The following is a 10,108-nucleotide window of genomic DNA, read 5'->3' on the forward strand; positions in this document are numbered from 1 at the left end:
TTTGCATCGAATTGTTCCGCCGTCGAATTCCAGTGTATTGTGATGTTAATCCCAGGTGTACGACGACTATATAATGTGTGAATGCCACGTCATCGGGATTGCTTCTTCAGACATCACGGGTCCCAGATCCTGAAAGTTGTGGTGACGCACATGGCTGTTTGAACATTTCCTGAAGACTAACCTGCGCTGGGTTTCTGCGAGCGAATGGTCTCAACGTGTAACATCGTTCCATCGCCAATTCTGCTATCCTGGTAGTGATTACACTCCGTTCTTCGTACAACGAGCGCCGACTTCCATCACGGACATAACTGCAAGCCGTACGGACATAACTGTGAGTCGCATGCACCCACACCAACACTTTCCATTAGTCTAGGGCACTAGCTGTCAAAGTGTATTTTTATTGTATTTTTGTGGAACGCATTTTGTATGTTTTATGATTATTCTATTTTACGTGCACGAACCCATTAAATAAGACAACTATTGAAACGGGAATGCCGTATTTTGTTTAAAGTTGTGTAGCAACACCATTACGTCTATTTATTATTAATTTATCATTTATTCTATTATAAGTTACTCGCTCGTGTTTGTGAGCTCTGGGGCATTATTCCAGCACATGCGCTAGTGCTCATAATCCCGAGCGAGCTGTATATATTTATTTTCCTTGTTTGGGGAGGGGTCAATGTTATTTGTAATGCATTTGTTTTCCGTGATTAATTAAATTCCTTTACTTGTTACTGATTAGTTTGTCTTCTCTAGTATGCTGTGTTGGTATGTTCGTATACCCAAACATATTGCTGAACTGGTCACAACCACTGTATACATTTAGAGAAAAGAACCCCGCAACACGAGTGATATTTGGAACCCAACATTTAGGCATTTATATATTTTATCCAAACATTTAAATCAACCTCGTGACAGTTAGTTTACTTAGAAAAAAAATGTAGGAATTATCCGTAAGCGAGTGAAATTGTTTTAGCATGGACATAGTAAATAGTACAATCTCACAACATAATGTAAACGACGTAAGTGGACAAATTATGTGACCTTTAAAATCTGTTTAAAACTAAAATCGTATCAATATACAGTCTACATGAAAACAGAGACAAGCACGAGTTTTTTCGCAGTATGAAAAAAAATGTCACTGTGACTCCAATCGGTGCACATAGTAAGGACATCTTACCTAATCAAGTCGTTCCCCCACATACTATACATACCTGAGTGGCCTATCAAAAATGACACGATTCTAGTCCTGGGTCTTTCCACTTGATACAAAACTCTCTTTTTAAAGGTAAGGAGCACGTATCACTCGGAAGCACGTTCATCTTGTACCTTCTTTCTGAAACTGCCTGATTGACCAGTAAATATGACATATCCTGTTTTTGTCTTAAATGTTATGTAATTGTGAGGTGCCAGTCTACTTGATGCTACGTTTCGGGTGGCAACATTTTAGTTGTTATACTGTATATAATTTTTCTCAGGTCACTTGCTAATATTTATAGAACAGATATTTTCCAGTTGTGTAACTTTTGTCATTAGCACGGTGTGTTGGAGGACATTCACATTAACATTAACATTCACATATATATTATAATATAAATTTCGATTTTTATTCTTAACATTTTGGATTTCTACATTCCCATAATGTATCCTTGGATGGAAAAAATGTATAATAATAATAGTAATTTCAGGTACTTTTTTATTTGTGTTCACATTAAATAATGCTGGTACAAAACCACTGGAGCCTAGAATCTGTATTACCCACAATTCAATGCAATATTAGAATGGAAAATTCACAAAGCTATTTTGTCTATAAATTAGAAAACAGTAATGAAATATGAGATTGTTTTCTATTAATTGTTGAGAAAATTTTTTTGCCAAATGTAATAAAGATTATTATTCTATACTTAGTTTATAACCCTTAATTATGATTTACAGTTATTGAAATGAAAAATTTACAATGAAATTTTGTTTATAAATTAGAAAACAATACACTATACGAAATTGTTCCTCAGTAATTTTTGATAAACAATATTTGCCAAATTGAATAAAGGGTATTTTCATATTTTACTAAATATTAAATATGATTGACATGGTATTATAAATGGTTAGTGACACGGCAAAGCTGCTATGTCACGAAAATGCACATCTCATGAATATGTAGATTTAAACAGGCTATATTGTTACATTTCTATCAGTACACTCAGTGCGGTTATCATACTACACAACAGAATTTGTCAAGCTATTGTGAAGTAAGTAGACATTTGTTTCAGTTATTTTTGTCATTATGTTTTGCTTAATTACATTTGCCCCACGTTTGGTGATCTGCAGCTAATAACTGGCAATACAGAAACATTCAACCAGTTATAGAATAGGAAAGAGCACACACTTTACCAACACAATATGCGCTTTAAAGGTGTCTTACAATTACACGCCGCTGGACGACAGATAGTCAGGTGTGTTCCATTAGACTCGGCACAGGTAAACAAACTGTTAAATGTACGCTACACAGTTTGCTTTCTAATTGTGATACTACTTTTGGCTATTTTCTATGGTACTAACAGTTTGCTAAACCTTAGATATCGGACGTCCTTCCTGAATCCACTAAGAAAACACTACATTTACGAACAGTACCTGTTTAGTAGATTTCTTGTTCTCAACAATGTCCATTTACTACGAATGGACTTTCATTATTCTGCGTGTCTTGGCTTTTTACAAAACTGGCTTACTTTAAAAAATATTATCGTTGAAAACTGTAGGAATTATCAGTAAACAGGGGAGTGTTTTAGCATGGGCAGAGTGAACAATGTAAGTTGACAAATTATGTGATCGTTAAAATATGTTTATAACTAGAATCATATCAATATACCGTCTACACTGAGACAATCATCAGTTTACTCGTAGATTGTGTTTGGTACAATACGCCACGAATTTGACAAGTTTAACTTTTGATGATGAAATTCCTGAAAAATAATAGATTACCATATCATGTTTCGGGAATTCTACAGCCACAATGTAATTTAAACTGAATAAGTTGTTTACTGGACCAAAGTTGATGATTTGTGCATCTGGATTGATATAACGACTGTACTATACTACATTTTTATGTATCAGTCACCAATTAAATCAATGTTATCATGAAGGCAACAAATCATATCCCAGTAGATAAAATCTCTACAGAAAAAACAATAGAGATATTCCTTAAGGTTGAAACAACGCTATTGTCAAATTATTTGTGTATTACTCTCGTTGATGTCATTTGAAAAGAGCCATGGTTTTAATTCTGATGATTAAGTAAGTACTGAGAGTCTGTGTCTGAGATAAATACATTTTATTAACAAATTGTCATAATATATCTCAATGTTGTCATGAATCATTGTGAGGATCCGGCCAGACGCATCATTTGTCATAGTATGAGACATGGGTTACATTATGGGCACAGTGTAATACACTTTTAAAGTCAATATGAAGGCAATTTGTCAGTGAGAAATATAATAAATGCCATCCTGAGAAACACAATGAATGTCACAACTTGTGCAACAATAGATAAAACACTGAGGATTCATAGTGAATGCCACAATAAGTCATGTTAAAGGCCGAAGTGAAGAAGATGATAATAGTCCTTCGTATTATGAACAACCCGGAAATACAGAGAATTCGATAACGCAAGTCACTAGACAAACACACAGAACCGAGTGAGATCCGAACGTTTTCGATAAGCTTCGGAAATAAGAGACGTCCCATAAAGTTTGCAGGGGAACAGGTAAACCATAGTTATTAAATAGTATCATTTGTGATGGGACAGTGGGAGTTACTATTAAGACTACTGCTAGGGAGACATAGACGGTCGCATTATGTCACAGTGAGCGACACTGTGACGAACACTATGAAGGCCTGGTTGAGGGATAATCAGAGATGATGGATAACTGATGAGCAAAGTAACATGTTGCTCACCAAATGAGATTATTACTGCACTCCCTGCAATAGTAACTAGTCCATATTTCACCCCTGGTGGCAATGTCTGCGCATGATTTAATTACCTTCTTTTTGAGACACTAAAACGTGATACACATTCGTTGTTATACTATTTATTACTTTTGAATCTCACAGTCCCAAGCACTTTTTAAAGTGAGAGACATGCAACCAGTACTAAAATAAAGACATTGCAGAAGAACCTAGTACAACTGGTAACAATAAATCCTAGCTATGTTTATCGCACCCCCTCAGATTACAATACTCTACAAATATTTTGTAAGATATAAAACAGATATATGCTAACTGCGATGCAATAGATCCTGGCTAGATTTCATTGAATACTCTCAGATTACTTGACAATATTTCACAACTATTTTGTATGATATAAAATTGGTATATGCTAAATAGAGAGCAATACACCCTAGCTAGTTTTTAGCACAGCTCCTGATATTATAATACAATATTCTACAAATAAATAAATGTATATATGTTACCCGGGCTGCAATATACCCTAGTTAGTTTATAGTACATGTCCTCAGATACTTGACAATAGTCTATATTAATGTTTTCTTGTAATTTATTCGTTGATATCTATATGATTGGGATATAATACATAATTGAAATTGCGTATTTTACCAAGTATTGAATCGAATTTAAGCTCCGTCAAGCTTATACACATGGTCAAACTCACAAAATAAACAAGCTCCGTGGTTTTACTATTTCCCAGTAATCCGAATTACAGCGAGGTGTATTTTTTTGGTCATTTTATCATGTTGATGTGGTGCAATAGCCTCTACACTAATTACCCCCCCACTAACTAAATACACCGGCATGTAACGTTCAGCTAATTGATTAAAAAGAAATCAGTGATAAATCATGCCGAATGTTGGTAAGCAAACAAAAACATCACTATTCTGTGAGTAATTCCGATAAGCAGAACATTTCGATATAGTGTTCCAAAATGATTTAAAAACAAGTAAATATACTCATTTAGCAAAAAGAATTTGTTTCAAAATTATTTAGAAAATTGTAATTTCCATTGAGCGATATATGTCATTGCTAGTCACGTTACCAATTACTTTTTGGAAATATCCCATGGATCAGAATAGCAGAAAAAACAACAACAATACATGGACAGGTGCGAATAGAGGACAGGGCTCTAGAATTTCAAATTTGTTATTGTGTAGTGCCCACACTCTCAGTGATTACTCAAGTTTTACGTTATGTACGTACTGACTGCCATTGTAAAATTCAGTACCTCAATCATAGTGGCATTGAAAGTGACCTTCAATATATATGTTTGTTATAATGAAACTGAAAACATCTCTCACAGTGGTATTCAAGCTGAACCACAGGATTGTTGTTATAGTGGCTTAAACAGTTAACTTGAAAACAATTTTCACCCTATATTTGTCCATCTATGTAGTCATCTCAATAACCTATGAATGTCTCGCAATGTGGCGCCCGAATAAATCTTTTATATAGCTCAATTGAAACCCTCCAGAGGGTTCTCAATTTGTCCAACACAATGATTCCCATATAGACTTTCGAAATCCTACTTTCAAAGTGAGAGCCACTGTGACAACCATCATGTGGGTCACTTTCTGTACTACTGCTCTACTGCTAATGTGTTCAGTTGCACAGTGACAACGGTATAGCAATTAGTTAGGGTATCTTTGTATACCATTGTGAGAGATACAGTGGCTGTCACTGGAAATCTGAGCACATCACTTACAATGGTATACAAAGTGATCCACAAGATGTTCATTATAGTGGATATCACTGCGAAACTGATCACATCTCTCTCAATGGTATACATGCGATGTGACCCATGAAAAAATGATCACTGCTACGAGAAGGTCAGCTGAGTGTCTCTCGCCAATGCGTCCTTTCTCAACGGATGAAATAAATCTAGTGCGCAATTATGACTTGCAACTAATTTATTCCAACCCTAATTACGATTGATTTCATTCAGCAAATTGCTTTACATAATTCATACAGTAAATACAGCATACAATAAACTACATTACAGTAAATATTCATGAAGAGCAAACCTGACATAAACACGGACACACTGAATTTAGAAAGCATTCACGTGTAACATGTCAACAAGAATGAATAAATATGCTGTAAATAGCCAATCAATTATACACAATTATATGATGTAGTGTTCACTGCATATGTTATGGCATCATAATATATAGGCACTTGTATCGAGCAGCATGGAAAGTCTCAGAACATATAAAAACACATCAAATTTCAAGAAATAGTATTCTCATGGTAGTTATAGACATATATTGTAAGCTACAGAATTGTGTTAGTTGCTGGGGCAGTCAGAATGGATTACGAGTGCTCGATGGCAGTAATGCCGACAACTTTTACAGAGCTTCACACTCAACTCAAGGTTAAACTTCAATTTATTACATTTGCATATGTTTTATAATAAAATGCACACTATTTTGTGGCGATTAAACATAGTCTCAATAACAAACATAAATAACAACAATAAATAAATCTACATTTTGGCCATAACAGTGGGCATGTTGAGTTATTGAATGAAAGAAACATCGAGAAACATACATTATGAATTAGATCTAAAAGTAGTAAGATACAACTGATTTGAATTGCTTTTAATCTTAATACACCAAAAAATAGATCTATAATAATCTAATGGGAAAATAAAAATAGTTTCGGTCGCAATGAAGGTGTTAAATTATGCACAACTAAGACTAGATTGTACGATACATAAGTCAAGCACAGATGAAGTGGCGGTAACATGAACGAATTGCAAATGACAACACATTAAGAAGCATTGTTAGTTATATTACATTCAAAGTATGAGGAAATTTGTGCTTTATCGTTTCAAATTTTGCTTCAAGGTAATTTTTGAAACGATACCACACCTGTTCCAAATTCAGGAGGACAGCTTCCTAGGTCTGCGTGTGAATAATAATAGCCGTTTAAGCAAGGGGGCTTTGTTAAATAATATTGAATCGTCAGTGTAAAAAGATGTTAAATTAACATCTAACATATCATTGATATACAGGATAATAATAATTATTCTTGAGAAACACAACGGTAACAGCTTTCCACGAGAACTGATGACCGCCGATGACGAGTAGGAGTAGAACCATAATTTAAGTTGACCGCATATACCGTAAAACTGTGATATGTGATTTGTGTGGCTGACAGAATCAAAAGCGTTGCTGTAATCTACGTTTATGTAGTCATTTGAGTTGTAACGTAGTCAATGTAATTATTAAGATCAGTTGCAGTAAATCTGTCCTATTAAAAAAACACGTAGAGAATTACTGATTATGCCCTATTAAGGTAGAGATGCAGGTTCGTGGGCACTTGGGAGTGACTTTTTTTTTGATTTTTATTATCCAAACAGACTTGACTGTTAAAATTGTGTAGAATTGTGAATAGTGGAACATACTCAAAAAACGATTTTAAAATATAGATAACAGGTGCAAACATTCTCTCTTTTGAATGCTAAGCAAGATTTAGCAAGGCTGTACATAAGTAATAAAAAATAAACATGGTGAAAAAAAGAAATGACGGGATCTCCATATTATGCACTATATTTAACTGTTAACAAAACGATAATACATTTAAATTTGAAACTGTTACAGCCATTTAATTATGAGCATTAGCAAACTTCTTACTGAGTGAATTGTTATGCAAATTAGCAATTATCTCAGCTTCTTTTTAGTGCACATCCCAGAACTAGCTCCTAGACGCTTTGACCTGATGCAGTTTACCTGACAGGTATTTTAATTAGCTAATTAGGAAACCAAGATGACCTCCCTTGTCCACAAAACTATATATTTTCGGAAAGCTTATTGTATGAATTTTAACATTTTGTTAATATTTTATTTTTATGGACACTGTAGTTTGAAATATGCACAAAAATGTGCTTTTTTGGTCAAAAGTGATTTAAAAAAAATTAGCTTCTAAACCATGCTTCTGTTTCCTGTAAAAATTGGTTTATGGGTACATCTGTTTACTATGAAGAAAGTGCCGTCTTGAAAACTGTCTACCAGTTGTCAATCTTGCAGGGCGGCAGCTCAAATTTCACTACTTCAAGTTTATGCATAAATTAACACCCTGACTAGTTGTCTGTACGATTGTTGTAACACTGTTCAACCAAAAACAATTCCCCGACGGCGTTTTGAAGATAAACACATTGTCAATCATTTGTGAAATTTTCAAAACAAAAGGTCAAAGCGTCTAGGAGCTATTTTTTTTAAAGTTCTGGGATGTGCACTAAAAAGAAGCTGAGATAATTGCTAATTTGCATAACAATTCACTCAGTAAGAAGTTTGCTAATGCTCATGATTAAAATGGCTGTAACAGTTCCAAATTTAAATGTATTATCGTTTTGTTAGAAGTTAAATATAGTGCATAATATGGAGATCCCGTCATTTCTTTTTTTCATCATGTTTCTTTTTTATTATTTATGTACAGCCTTGCTAAATCTTGCTAAGCATTCAAAAAAGAGAATGTTTGCACCTGTTATCTATATTTTAAAATCGTTTTTTTGAGTATGTTCCACTATTCACAATTGTACAAAATTTTAACAGTCTATAGCCAAGACTGTTTGAATAATAAAAAGCAAAAAATAAAAAAAATTCACTCCCAAGTGCCCTACAACCTGCATCTCTACCTTAACATTGTTTATATGAACATAGTGTGATAAACTAATGTATATTTATTTTTAAATCCTCACACTGTGTTCTCACTGTCTCAAGGGAATAAAGTGGGTCCCTTAAGGTGATGATTGATATACACAGAAATTGGCATTATCATTCATCTGCTTGTGACATGATACTTTTGAAATTGTACCCACAATGCACCTGCTAAATGTATGCTTGGCCTGAAACATCATATATCAGGCCTCGTGATTGTTTACAATATTCTAACCATAACAATCATAAATTCGCCTGATTAAAAAAATTAATTACAGAAACATTGTATTTTATATTCCACTATACGTAAATCGCCCTGACTCGTCTTTTGTTATTCGTGATTGAAATGATAGATGTATTATAATAAATATGTCACCCCGTCTTGACATGTCCAATAACGTACCTTTAAATAATTTTATTATATTTTAACATATTCTGTGTTTGTTTTCTCTTTAAGAACTGGTTCTAGTCATGACAAAAACTGTGATACTGCTGTTGATTTGTCTTGTTGCCTTAAATATGGCTATTTGTAGTGAAGTCCGGGCCATGTCCCCATCAGAGTTGCTGTCTGAAACTCAATCCAATGTGGAACAAGAAGATGAGATTAACGGTGACACTGGCACAGAAAAGAGGTGCTGTGCCGGGAAATAGCGAAATCAGAGGATAAAATAAATAAATATTAAAAATCTGTAATGTTTTCTGTCAATTTTTAAATCATGAATTCGATTGAGATCAATGTCGAAAGCGACAGCCCCTAGAATTTTGTAATACACACAAACTACTTCACATGATAATTGTTATCAATTGTGACTATTTGTTAATCAAAAACTATAGTGAGACTATACTGAAGTCGCGAGTGGCGAGTACTAACGTAACATTGAATTAAGGACATTTAAAAAAATCATGGAAATAGAATCATTAATCACAGTTTCCATTTTGAACTCTTGGTGGGGGGATGGGGAGTTGTCTCGACGGAAGTTACTTATACCTTGAATTTAAATTGATGCATAGTCTCACTCTGTACAACCTGCGAAGTGATGCTGATTGAATGGTACCATTTTTGATACTTATGTTAAGACTTTCCGTTTAGCATTTATTCCCATGGCAACTAATAGGTTATTGAATTCAACCACGTGTACTATCGAAGGTGGCTGCTCCACTCGCACTGATTGCGTATCATATTGAAGACCCATAGAGTCTCAACCCACAACGATCACCTGTGAATGGTAATTCTGTGTTGCGAGAGATTTATCATCAAATAATTCAGTGCAAGAGGATTGTTTTTTTTGTGCGGCATTTCTGGAACAGTTTGCCTCATTTTGTCCTTTGCAGTTTATTATTTTCTGGAATAGAGATTTTAAAATTTCCATAGGGCACACACGATGATCCTCATGTTTGTTCAAATGAGGAAAAAACGCCTTCGCCGTCCAGCCATGCTCGTTGTG

At 34.4% G+C, this 10,108-nt stretch overlaps 1 long non-coding RNA gene across 1 annotated transcript; it reads left to right on the forward strand.

Moving 5' to 3' along the window:
• Positions 1-2,164: 2,164 nt before the first annotated feature.
• On the forward strand, positions 2,165-9,351 carry LOC146745480 (uncharacterized). Its single transcript, XR_014929484.1, has 2 exons — positions 2,165-2,249; positions 9,121-9,351. It is a non-coding gene; the product is annotated as an uncharacterized LOC146745480 (long non-coding RNA).
• Positions 9,352-10,108: the final 757 nt, after the last annotated feature.

Source organism: Saccoglossus kowalevskii, chromosome 5, assembly GCF_978046115.1.
Source record: "Saccoglossus kowalevskii chromosome 5, keSacKowa6.1, whole genome shotgun sequence".
Taxonomy (NCBI): Eukaryota; Metazoa; Hemichordata; class Enteropneusta; family Harrimaniidae; genus Saccoglossus; species Saccoglossus kowalevskii.